This window comes from Mandrillus leucophaeus, unplaced genomic scaffold (assembly GCF_000951045.1).
Source record: "Mandrillus leucophaeus isolate KB7577 unplaced genomic scaffold, Mleu.le_1.0 Scaffold17, whole genome shotgun sequence".
NCBI classification, from domain to species: domain Eukaryota; kingdom Metazoa; phylum Chordata; class Mammalia; order Primates; family Cercopithecidae; genus Mandrillus; species Mandrillus leucophaeus.
The window spans coordinates 7,175,035-7,188,252 of NW_012101698.1; the positions used below are offsets into that span (position 1 = coordinate 7,175,035).

The 13,218-nt window shown below is 48.1% G+C and overlaps 2 protein-coding genes and 1 pseudogene across 3 annotated transcripts in view; all 3 read right to left on the reverse strand.

The window, feature by feature from the left end:
• Positions 1-3,519, reverse strand: part of CHST6 (carbohydrate (N-acetylglucosamine 6-O) sulfotransferase 6) — a 15,751-nt gene extending 12,232 nt beyond the window's left edge. The window contains exon 1 of the mRNA XM_011976808.1: positions 3,434-3,519. The gene's annotated coding sequence lies outside the window, so the exon portion shown is untranslated. The remainder of the gene's footprint in view (positions 1-3,433) is intronic.
• TMEM170A (transmembrane protein 170A) overlaps positions 1-13,218 on the reverse strand; it is a 78,189-nt gene that overhangs the window by 44,396 nt on the left and 20,575 nt on the right. The window lies entirely within an intron of this gene.
• The window catches only part of LOC105537264, a 21,047-nt pseudogene continuing 14,617 nt past the window's right edge, over positions 6,789-13,218 (reverse strand). The window contains exons 3-5 of the transcript XR_001005692.1: positions 11,328-11,409; positions 8,841-8,942; positions 6,789-8,485 (exon numbers count right to left, since the gene is read on the reverse strand). The product of XR_001005692.1 is annotated as a transmembrane protein 231-like (transcript). The remainder of the gene's footprint in view (positions 8,486-8,840; positions 8,943-11,327; positions 11,410-13,218) is intronic.

Below are 13,218 nucleotides of genomic sequence, written 5' to 3' on the forward strand. Positions count from 1 at the left end.
TATATTTATATATTATGTGTATATATAATATATATTTATTTATATATTATATGTATATTATATATATAAACTTCAACATACCTGAATTCTATCTCAATAAAGCTATTATTTAAAAAAAATACGAAGTATGGGAGATGTACACTGAAGTTTAGTGTTTTTCTATGGCCAGTTTATAGGTAATTTATTTTCTTATTAGTGCTTTGCTGCATTTTCCAGATAGTCTATGTCAGATTTTTATTACAATGATAAAATACAATTACAAAGATTATTACAATGATAAAATCAGAAATTTCTAATTGGTTAAAGGAGGCTTAGGTGAAGTTTGTCTTTCTCCAGCTATCACTGCAGAGAGACACATGCCTGCAAATCCATCTCCCAGCCGACCTGAGTACCCAGTTAGCCAGAGAAGGCCAGGGGCATGAATTACCCACTCTGCACTAAAAGTTGTCAGAGCCCCCAAGCACACTCTTAACCCCAGGACTGTGGGCTGGGCCAGGCTGTGGCTGAAGCTGTGCCTGGCCCCCAAGCCCTGGCCACATCTGCCATCTCTGCCAGTCCTGGTGATGCGGCTGCATGGCATCCCCCAGAGGCAGGGGGCTGGGACTGCAAGGCCCAGATGCTGATGGAGAGAACAGATCTGCCTTCAAGAATCTACTGGGAAATGAATTCTAATTAGCCTGGGAAGCGAACCTCAAGCCTCCCTGGCTCAGAGCCACTGCCCTGGGGCATTTCTGAGCAGATGACCAGATAGCAACACACGAACCCTTTTCCCTGGCTGGGAGCTTTAGGGATTCTCACACTGCACTTCACACAGCACCTGACTTGGTCTAAATTGTAGTACGTTACAGCTGGAGGCCATAAAGTCTGAGGGCTCCCCACTTCTTCTCTGCAGCAACACACGCAGGGTATGGAGTGGGATTGTACTTTTAGCACATTCGCCTGTTTCCCTAAGTAGTGACAGAGCCCTCTCATTACAGGGATAATCTGGAATGTTCTCTGGTTTATTAACCATTTATTTTAATTACCTTATTTTTAAAAAGAAAATCATTCTTTCAAATCAATAACAGAAAGAAAAAGGAAGAGACTATTTTAGAAGAAAATAACAGGCTGAGGGCAGTGGCTCATGCCTGTAATCCCAGCACTGTGGGAGGCCAAGACGGACAAATCACCTGATGTCAGGAGTTGGAGACCAGCCTGGCCAAACACGGTGAAAACCCCGTCTTTACTAAATACACAAAAAATAGCCGGGCCTAGTGGCATGTGCTTGTAATCCTAGCTACTCAGGAGGCTGAAGCAGGAGAATCACTGGAGCCCGGGAGTCCGAGGCTACAGTGAGCTGAGATCACGCCACTGCACTCCAGTCTGGGTGACAGAGCGAGACTCCTTCTCAAAAAGAAAAACACACAAAAAAACAGTAAAATGCAACATGTGGACCTTGTTTGGATTCTGATTTGAAAAAAACATCTGCCAGGAGATACCCTAGAGGTAATCAGATATATTTCGATATTGACTAAGACGTGATATTGAGAAATTATTATTAATACTATTATCACTATGCAGGACAATCTTGTTCATGTATTTCTGGACCCATCTCCCCTCCTAAGACACTAGAAGCAGAATGGTTTCTGTCTCATTAAAGACAGTAGGTATAGAGTACTGAGGTTAAGAGTGTGAATCCCACTTGACCATTTACTACGTGATCTTGTGCAAGTTACTTCTCTCTGTGCCTGCTTGGTTAAAAAAAATCTGTAAGGCTGGGTGCGGTGGCTCACACCTGTAATCCCAGCACTTTGGAAGGCGGAGGAGGGCGGATTACGAGGTCAGGAGTTCGAGACCAGCCTGACCAACATGGCGAAACCCTGTCTTTACTACAAATATAAAAATTAGCCAGGCGTGGTGGTGGACACCTGTAATCCCAGCTACTCAGGAGGCTGAGGCAGGAGAATCTCTTGAACCTGGGAGGTGGGGAGGTTGCAGTGAGCCGAGATCATGTCACTGCACTCCAGCCTCGGTGACAGAGTGAGACTCCATCTCAAAAAAGAAAAAAAAAAAAATCTGTGAAGTGGGGGAAACAACATAACCCAACTCATGGGCTTGATTAAAAGAGTGAGTGAGTGGATATTTGTAAAGCAGAACAATGTCTGACGCACAGTGCATTTATGAGTATTTGCTTAGGAATCTTCCTGGGCCACACTTATATTCTGTGAATCCAAGGGAAAGTCTTTGAACCAGGAAAACCCAAGGACAATGGCTCTACCAGATTCAGGTGCCCCAGTGCCCCAGCAACAGAATGTGGCAGGCACAGGCAGGGGCCCCACAAGGACAAACAAAACAGAAGACGCTGGACAGTCATGGCTAGAGGCCTGGCTTCCTTTTTTTCTGAGATGGAGTCTCGCTCTGTTGCCCAGGCTGGAGTGCAGTGGCACAATCTTGGCTCACTGCAACCTCTGCCTTCTGGGTTCAAGTGATTCTTCTGCCTCAGCCTCCCAAGTAGCTGGGATTACAGGCACTTGCCACCATGACCAGCTAATTTTTGTAGTTTTAGTAGAGATGGGGGTTCACCATGTTGGCCAGGCTGGTTTTGAACTCCTGACCTCAGGTGATCCAGCTGCCTCCGTCTCCCAAAGTGCTGGGATTACAGGCGTGAGCCACTGCACCTGGCTTTAGAAGCTTGGTTTCTGAAGCCAGATTGGGTTCAGTCTGTCTCTAATACCAATGAGGGGTGTGACTTCGAGCAAGTCACTCTCTGGCTCTCCGTGCTCCAATTGACTCTGTTTGTAGGACAAAGCCAGAAAAGTCCCGGCCTCCCAGGCTGCAGAGGAGCCCAGCCCCGGCTCCCCCAGCAACACAACACCCTCAGAGGCCCTCATACTTGGCCCACGCGCTTGTGGGTTTAAGTCAGTCGAGTCCTTTCTGGTCTTCAGGCCTCAGTTTTCCTACCCTCAGAAATGGGAAACGACTGCCTTGCCTCTGTGAAAGAGGGAGGAGAAAGGAAAGTCAACATTTGCTAGGCACCTGTCCTGAGGCCCAGAGGGCCTGTCCTGAAGCCCAGGATGAAGCCGTCAGAAGCAGTGACGCAGGACTCCAATTCCCCTGGGTCTGGTTCCAAATCAACCCACCAAGCTACTGTTTCTCAGTAATTCTATGGAAAAAGCCGTTGGAAAGCTTTTGAAAGTCATGTCCTTTGAAACTCAAGTATCGAGACAAAAGGGGTTCTCCCCTCGCAGTGAGGATCCCCCTGCGTAGCCGAAGCCCCAGCAAGACTCTTCCAAACCGGCACCAACAGTGGCGATGCCCTTTCCACGTTGCTGATGGAAAAGCCACCCTTACTTCTTCCCGTCACCCCAGGTCTCCGGTGCAGGCCAGAGGAGCCCACCCCTCAGCCGACCTGAGTGTGGGGACATCCCCCGTAGAGAGTGGAGAACCAACGCACCTCAAAGCTTGGCGGCTCTGCCCGAGCAGGAGCGGCACGGTGGCGGACGCCTCCCTCCCTGGGCTCAGCAAAGGCTCCCAGAAGTCTCTCTTCCAAGTTCCACCGCACAGCCAGCTTTTTCTCTTCACTGGGAGAGTCCACAGGGGCTGACTTGCTCCATAAGGTCCCAAGACTATTAACGGACACCGGGTGAGGCCGGGAAAGGGGCTCTAAGAGGTATGGACGAGAGTTGGGGGGCGGGGACCAATCCACTGGAAGCTCCTGGAGACTAGAGGCAGAGCCAATCTGGGAACAGGGCAGGAGTCCCAGAATGGGATGTTAAGGATGGGGGGTGCCCTGGGGCTACCACAGGGAAGGACGCGGCGCAGAGCTCCCTCCGGAGCCCGGCACTGCGGCCCGCGCCCTCTACTCCCCGCGCGCCGGCCAGCAACCCTCGGTGCTGCCCTGCGCAGCGCGCCCGAGCGCACACAATGAGGCGCTTTCAGACGTGGCTGCGGTCCCGGGGTGGCCGGCGGGAGCTAGCGAGCTACGGGAAGGAAGGAGCCTGTTGGCCCACCTCCCCGACCGAGGGGCCACGCCTCGGGGGAGGGGCGCTGACCAAGGGCGGGGCAGAAGGGCCCAGTGGGGCTGGGGCCCTGAGAGGCGCACCTTTTAGCCGAGGATGTCAAGGGGCGCTGGCAGGGTCACCTCTCATCTGACTACAAATGAACGTTGTACCCCACCCCACCCTAAATCCCCAGAGAAGGGAGACTCCTGGGAGGATAAAGGTCCTAGCGAAGGAAGTCGAATCTTAATCTTGGCCCTCCTCACTCTCGGGGGCATCCTTGAGGGGAGGTGACTTGGAATCCAAACCCTTCCCAAGGCCACGGCACCTGGATGACACTGGATGACACAGGGACCCGGTGCAGTGTCCCAGCTGGGAGGGGCGGATAGACCAGGTGATCTTAGCAGCTGGACCCGCAGCTTTTCCCCTCCTCCTGCACATTCCCTGCCCTAGCCTAAGCCCAGAGGCGCAGGCTTCATAGCAGGTCCAGATGAAGAAATGATACGTTTCAACAAATAAGATATTTCCAGCCAGGGCCGGGCGCGGTGGCTCACGCCTGTAATCCCAGCGCTTTGGGGGGCCGTAGCCGATGGATCACGAGGTCAGGAGTTCGAGACCAGCCTGGCCAACAGGGTGAAACCCCGTCTCTACTAAAAATTCAAGAATGAGCCGGGCGTGCTGGCAGGCGCCTGTAATCCTAGGTACTTAGGAGGCTGAGGCAGGAGAATTGCTTGAGCCCGGGAGGCGGAGGTTGCGGTGAGCTGAGATTGCACCATCGCACTCCAGCCTGGGCGACAGGGCGAGACTCTGTCTCCAAAAAAAAAAACAAAACTCCCCCTTACAAATAACGGCAGAGCCCAGGCATCTGAAAAGGATGACACATTTCGAGGTCTTGTTAAATAGTGATGGGATCTTACGAACTCCCGGCTGCTGGGAGAAGAAATGCGCAGTCTTTCTCGGTTGTGGTTTGACACGATAAATTAAGATTCTTAACAATGGTCATAAGCTTTTTGGATTGGTAATTCCTTTCTAGGATCTATCTTAAGGAAATAAACCAGAAACAAGGATTTATGTACAGGGTTCACGTAAGTGTTGCTCATGATTTTGATATTCATTTTTTTGAGACAGAGTCTCTTGTAGCCCAGGCTGGAGTGCAATGGCGGGATCTAGGCTCACTGCAACCTCCGCCTCCCAAGTTCAAGTGATTCTCTTGCCTCAGCTTCCTGAGTAGCTGGGATTACAGGCGCCCACCACCACGCCAGGCTAATTTTTGTACTTTTAGTAGAGACAGGGTTTCACCATGTTGTCTGGGCTGGTCTTGAACTCCTGAGCTCAGGTGAGCCGCCCGCCTCTGCTTCCCAAAGTGCTGGGATTACAGGCATGAGCCACCGTGCCCGGCCTGTTCATGATTTTTAAAAAGTTAGAAATAGTGTACAGAACAGAAAGATATGTGCCAGAAGGCCAACCATGATAACTCTGGGTAGGAGATTGGCCAGCAATTATTATTTTCCTTAGGATCATGTAATTTACATTTCCTTAATCGGCATTTAGAAGTCATCTGGCCAGAAAGATCCAAAACCTTTTTACAAAGCATGAAAAAGGAGAGGGGAGAGGATGTGGAGAATAGGGTAAGAGGGAGGCAAAGAGATAGAATTGCTTTAATAAGCTGCAAGATGGGCACTCAGTGGGGCATTAGACAACTCACCTGCTTTGGCAGAAACTGGACTAATCATTTGGAAGAATTAGGGATTTCTCTCCCACAAAAAAATTCAATAATTATCTCAAATATGACTGATCTATGGCTTCAGCTCAGTTGATAAAATCCTGTGTATTTCTTACCTTTCTTCCTCCTGCAACTATGCTGTGTGGTTCAGTTTCAGAAGCTACCAACATATGCTCTGTAAATAATTTGATATTCACCAGACACAGTTGTAATTTTCCAACCCGTGGCTTCCATATGCCATGTGGATTCCACTAAAACCTAATATACTTGGGGTTGGACCAGGAAACTTTTGCCAAGGAGCTAACAAAAGCTCCAAGGTCTTTGGGCAGAGCCCTGGCACAGCAAAGCTGTTGGTGAGTAACTCGGAGAAGTGTGCTCAACTTCAGCCTTCCCTATTCTTCCTCCCTCCAAAGCCCTGCTTCAAAAATAGCTAATACAACCTTCCATGTTGAACATTTTAGTTAGAAAGCTACAGAACATAACGGATTCTTTATACAAGTTTTGCATTCAAATAATTTAATAAAATGCAAACCAAAGTTTATACATCTCTTTAGTCATCTTTCCATGTTTCATTACTTTTTGGGGATTTAAACCACAAACAATTTTTCATTTCAGTCTTAAGAGATGGGGCACACTGGCTCATGCCTGTATTCCTGGCACTTTGGGAAGCTGGCACAGGAGGATTCCCTGAGGTCAGGAGTTCAAGACCAGCCTGGGCAACATAGTGAGAACCCCATCTTTAAAAATAAATAAATATCGGGGACTAGGCGTGGTGGCTCAAGCCTGTAATCCCAGCACTATGGGCGGCCGAGACGGGTGGATCACGAGGTCAGGAGATCGAGACCATCCTGGCTAACACAGTGAAACCCCGTCTCTACTAAAAAATACAAAAAAACTAGCCGGGCGAGGTGGCGGGTGCCTGTAGTCCCAGCTACTCGGGAGGCTGAGGCAGGAGAATGGTGCACACCCGGGAGGCGGAGCTTGCAGTGAGCTGAGATCCGGCCACTGTACTGCAGCCCAGGAAACAGAGCGAGACTCTGTCTCAAAATAAATAAATAAAAATAAATAAATAAATAAATATCAAGAAAAAAATTTAGGCATCTAAAATAGCCTGAATATTAAAAAAAGACAACGGGGACAGTATTAGGGAATTGCTCTGCTTGAATACTTCAAAATAGCTTTGTTTCAAAAATTGTTTTTAGTCAGCCTAAAGGAAATGGGTGCTGGAGATGGATAATGATCTCCATGGTAAACTGAGGCACACACTGAGGGGTACGTTTCCGGGTGAACATGAAGCACGGATCACAGGGGCCATGTCCTCTCAGTGGTAATGACCTGCTTGGGATCAGAAAGCAGCTCCGTCTGTCCTTGGAGGAGACTGCACGTGTCCTCAGGAGATGAATGGGCTGAACAAGCCATCTTCCGTGTGCAGAGGCCCCTTCCAGCCATCTCTGCTCTTGCAGACACTTGCTTAGCCACGAGGGTAATCTGGCTGGACTGCTTGGCATTCTGCTAGTGGCCAGGCTGGACTGGCCTGCCCAGGCCAGCATCTTTTTTACTCCCTCACTGCTTCTTGTGTCCTTCCCAAAGCTGCCTGCCCTACTCTGATGGGCACTGTGGTCCTTAGTCAAGGGAAAGGCCAGCCGCTGGGCTTCCCACTAGCCTTCCAAATAAACTTGTGGTTGTCAGGCAGTGGGAGCCAATCCCAACACCAACTCCTATTGCCCCTGTCCTTTGCAGGAAGGGGGAGGGCTGTCAAGGAGGAGGAGGGCCAAGTGCCCAGGCTGTTGGGTGAGGGCCAGAAAGAACCTGTTGTGACAATCCTTTCTTCCCTCAGTGCTGCTGAGGGGGCTGGGAATGAAACAGCCCCTCTGACTTTAGTCTGCCATCAGGGGCACAGAGAGAGGGAAAAATAGGGTGAAGAGCCAGCCACAGTTCGGCAAAGATCCAAGGCTGCTCAGCGAGCTGATTACAGATGACTGACTGTTGGGCTGGGGCAGGTGGACAGTCCAAGTCGCCTTCAGCAGCCCTCCCTCATGCCTGTGCTAATGCAGCCCTTGCCCTTGGACCCTGCCCCTCCAGGTCTCCAGTTAGAGGCCTCAGCTCTGGAAATCAAAGCTCTGAATGGGAAATGGAGATGCCCAGGGGTGCAAAGTGCTAGTGATTGGCATATTTGTCACAAAAAAGCCCCGGAAAGCGTAAGAGTGGCTCACAGTAGAAGGAAGAAATGCACAGTGTGTTTCTCAGTTCAACAGAGGAAAAGTCTCCGCTTGACCAGAGATGGGACTCTTTCCAAGATGTCTGAACTGCCTGCCATTTTCTCCTGAAATTCAACTCTAAGGCAAGGAAGAAAACCCAAAAAGCTAATTATAGCCTCCAGGAACTCTCAGACCTTTCCACAAACTAGTCCTTGGTGATTCTGCAGGAGCTCTGAAGATACGGAACTTGTGTAGAGCAAAACTGGAAAGAACTGTTGTCTCTGAGGGGAAAAGCACACAAGCCCGCACGTGTCCTCTGGGCTCTTTCAAAAGGTCCTAAGATGTTCCCAGGAGATGACAATGAGGCAGCCACGGTCCTGCCGAGTCTTCAGAAACGGCCTTCCTAGGATAAGTGCTCCTTACACATTTCTCCCCGGGGCGTTGCTGTCACAGGGATGGTGGTCACCACCTGATTCTGAAACACGAAGATCTTGATTCTTTCAAACACCCAGAGGAAGATAAGCAGGATGCTGACATACTGCACCCAGGCGAACTTTACTATCTCCCAGAATCCTGGCTGATAAGAACAGACAGTTAAAGAGTTGAGGACCACATGGTATAAGTCAAAGTAAACTAAGGTTTAGGCCAGACAGGAAATGGCAAGAATATTTCAAATACTCTTAAGATGAAAGGAATAATGAAAGATTATTAAAAAATAAATATGGATGATTCTGACTTAGAAGAATGGCTCAGAAAGAAATACGAACAGGAAATGATTTCCCCCCCTGTATAAAGAGCAGACTCAGTCATTTATGTGGAGATACAGTGCTATAGCAATTTCCAATCAAAGGTTCCCACATCTGTTTCTGCTGGTGACAAGGTTGGAATCTTTCCTTTTTGGAAGCTGAGTTACCACTGCCTCTCTAACAGAAAGGATATGATATGGTTTCCACAGGATATTGGATGACAGCATTAATCACAAATGGAGTTTCATGGCTCTGCCCACCAGCCAGAGGAAGCTGGAGTCATTCAGGATGGTGGCAACTGCAATACAATCATTAACCATTAATCCATGATGGGGGCAGCCTATTGGCAAAATATATTGAGGGCTATAAAAATACTCTTTTTTTTTTTCTTCTTTTTTTTGAGAAGGAGTTTCGCTCTTGTTGCCCCAGGCTGGAGTGCAATGGTATGATCTTGGCTCACTGCAACCTCCGCCTCCCGGGTTCAAGCAATTATCCTGCCTCGGCTTCCTGAGTAGCTGGGTTTACAGGCATGCGCCACCACACGCAGCTAATTTTGTATTTTCAGTAGAGACGAGGTTTCTTCACGTTTGTCAAGCTGGTCTCAAACTCCCAACCTCAGGTGATCTGCCCACCTCGGCCTCCCAAAGTGCTGGGATTACAGGCATGAGCCACCACGCCCGGCTATAAAAATATTATTTTATTCCTGTGGGATATTCTGTACTTCAGAACTGAAAGAAATCATTCGAAAGCATTAAAAATTGTGTGTATAAAGTAGATTAACAAATAATTTGTTAAGATACTTGTCAAAAAAATATTTGATATGGTTTGGCTCTGTGTCTCCACCCAAATCTCACCTTGAATTGTAACAAACCCCATGTATCAAGGGCAGGACCAGGTGGAGATAACTGAATCATGAGAGCAGTTTCCCCATGCCGTTCTCATGATAGTGAGTTCTCACGAGATCTGATGGTTTTATTTGGGGCTTCCCCCTTAGCTCTGCTCTCATTCTCTCTTCTGCCGCCCTGTGAAGAGGTGCCTACTGCCAGGATTGTGAGGCCTACCCAGCCATGCAGAACTGCAAATCAATTAAACCTCTTTTCTTTATAAATTACCCAGTCTCGGTATGTCTTTACAGCCGTGTAAAATGGACTAATATTTATATTAAAATATGTCAAAAACTTGGAAATGGTCATGTGATCATCTACAATTGCTGAATGGCTGACTGAAAGAATAACATGTTGCCACTCTAAATAATATGTTTGGCTGGACAAAGTCACGCATTCTTGTAATCCCAAGGATCTGGGAGGTCAAGGTGGGAGGGTCACTTGAGGCCAGGAGTTTGGGACCAGCTTGGCTAACATATCGAGACCCTCTCTCTACCAAAAAATAAAAAAATTAGCTGGGCATGGTGGCACGTGCCTGTAGTCCTAGCGGCCCAGGAGGCTGAGGTGAGATGATCACTGAACCCACAGCAGTTCGAGGTGACAATTGGCTATGATTACAGCACTGCACTCCAGCCTGAGCATCAGAACATGACCCTGTGCCTCTTCAAGAAAAAAAATTAGAACTTTGTAGCAGTGTGGGGAAATACTTTTTTTACATAGAAATACAAATAATTGCCGGGCGCGGTGGCTCACGCCTGTAATCCCAGCACTTTGGGAGGCCGAGATGGGTGGATCACGAGGTCAGGAGATTGAGACTATCCTGGCTAACACGGTGAAACCCCATCTCTACTAAAAATACAAAAAATTAGCCGGGCGTAGTGGTGGGCACCTCAGCCGTCTCCGGAGGCTGAGGCAGGAGAATGGTGTGAACCTGGGAGGCGGAGCTTGCAGTGAGCCGAGATCGCGCCACTGCACTCCAGCCTGGGCGACAGAGCAAGACTCCATCTCGAAAATAAAAATAAAAAATAAAAAATAAATAAAAAAATAAAAATCCACATAAGAATAAAGAGTGAAAAAAGTAAAGAAAAACATCAGTTTCTTGGGCCATGCTTTTTAGTTTTGTTTTAGAATTCCCTTTATTATTAGAAAAATGCTGCTAATGTATGACATGAAATCAGAAAGCAATACTGGATTTGCAGTCGTCTCCCTTGTGAAATGTTTGTGTGTCGTCTCCATGACGTCTGCTTGCCAAGTAACACTGTAGATGCCTTTACAGAAAACCTCAGTCACTGACCAGCCAAACGAGCAGAGTCAACACATGCCCTGGCCTAGAGCTCTGTAAGGAATGAGCACACTGTGCCTTCTGGCAGGAAGCAGGGGCACTCCTGTTCTCCTGCAGGACTGCTAGTGTGGGGAGAGTCACCCACGTCCTCTGCTTCTCTCTGAAAAGCATGAACAGCAATTTGTCTTTGGCATCTGTATAGGTGTGGTATGGGGAACAACTCAATTAGGCTTACATTTTTTAAAAGGGAAACTCATCAAGCCAGTGGTGGGAAAATGATGGCATTTAACTATCACTAACCTTCTGGACCATGGGATGCTGGAGGGGTGGGGGCGGTCCCAGGTCTGAAGATGAGGACGAAAAGGACAAATCCTGGACAGCACATTTGCTCCCATCGTTGAGCATTCACAGCTTTTCACATTTTTATCACAAGGGTTCCAGTTCTGCTTGTCTCTGTTGCCCCCATCAACCTTGAAAGTCCTGAGCAGCGGCTGACTGAGCTCTACCTGTGACTCACCGTTCCTCTCCTGGTAGGCAGCAACAACATGGGTGAGGTCATAGTCATAGGCAAAGGGGCTGGTCCCATTGATCACGGATACCTGGGACACAGGAGGATGTGGTGTGAGCACCTGGGAGACTCCTCCTCTCTTCCTTCTACCCTTCTGCCCACCCAGGCTGGTCCCACAGAGCACCCTCTCATTCTTGGTGGCCTACTGCAGTATCAATAATCTTCTCTTCAAAGATGAATAAACTCTCTTGCAACAATTTAAGTTCATTTACTCTGTCCTTCCTTCTGTGGGGATGAAAATAAGTGGTCAGTGTCCATGTTTCATGGGTTTTAAAGCTACTTATAAAATCTCTCTCTGCTGGATGTCATGGCTCATGTCTGTAACCCCAGCAATCTGGGAGGCTGAGGCAGGAGGTCTGCTTGAGGCCAGAAGTTCGAGACTAGCCTGGGCAACATAAAGACCCCATCTCTACCAAAAAAAAATCTCAATAAAATAGGCATTGTGGTGCCTCCAAGAGTATGAGGCACAATGAGTCATAAGTAGGCCACTGCACTTCAGCCTTGGCCACAGCGTGAGACTCTAGTTTTTTTATTAAAAAGGTGGTGTGAGGGCAGGCACAGTGGCTCACACCTGCCAGCATGTTAGAAGGCCAAGGTGAGTAGATCACTTGGGTCCAGGAATTTGACACCAGCCTGAGAAACATGCCGCATCTCTACAAAAAATGTAAAATTTAGTCAGGCATGCTACCATGCACCTTAGTCCCAGCTAGGTGCTCAGAAGGCTGAGGTAGGAGAATCACCTGAGTCTGGGGAGGTCGAGGCTGCAGTGAGCCATGATTGCGCCACTGCACTCCAGCCTGGGTGACAAAGTGAAACCTTGTTACAAAAAATAAATAAAATTATAAATGAAATTGTTTTAAAAAAAGGTTAGGTGGGGTGGCTCATGTCTGTATTCCCAGTACCCTTGGAGGCTGAGGTGGGAGGATGGCTTATAACTGATAATTTCCCTTTTTCATTTTCCAAAGTACAGCAGCCCAACTTCTATGGTCCCCACTGTGATAAAATAAAGGTGAAGAATGAGTGATTACATGCATGAGTTCCGGACACAGAAAGTTCCTGGCTCTGTTATACTTTCAAGATGTGAGTCTTTGGGAAAATTAATCACTGTGAGCCCCAGTTTTGTCTTCTGCAAAATGAGTTCATTCTTTAAACAAGTCTCTCTGTGAGCTTATCATGTGACATGATAAGCTAGGCACAGACGTGATAGTGTATGAGATGCCACTGCTGTCAAGCCTGAGGGAGACAACAAATAAACACATAAACACGTGTCCTGAGTAGGCCAGGCGGCAGGAGGGAGAGAGTGGCTGAGAGATGGTGGAGGGAGGGGCTGCTGCTGTAGAAGCAGGTCAGGGAAGGACTGTGCTCCGCGATATCTGAACAGGGACCTGAATGGCGTGGTCAGATAAGCCGCACGGATGCCTGACAGGGGAAATGGCAAAAGCAAAAGCCCTGAGGTGGCAGCTGCTTCTCGGATTTGAGGAACAGCAAAAAGGCCAAGGTGGCTGCAAGGAAGCAAGGGGGACAGCAAAGGGGCCACTGGCTGGAGTGCTGGGAAAGGACATTGCAGGCAGCTCAGAGGTTGCTGTGATGATTAAAGGAGATGATACAGGTAACCCCCCGCACTCAGGGGTGGCATATGTTATGGGTTCAGTAAACTGTCTAGTAGTATTTCTGAAATACTTTACATGAGCATTTTACATCATCATTTTACATAATCTCTTGGAAACACATACTCCAAGTGTGTGTATGGAAGAGAGAATATGTGTGTGTGCACGCACGCACATGTGTACCTAAAAACAATAAACAATTTAGTTATTCAACAAACACAGATTTTTTTTCT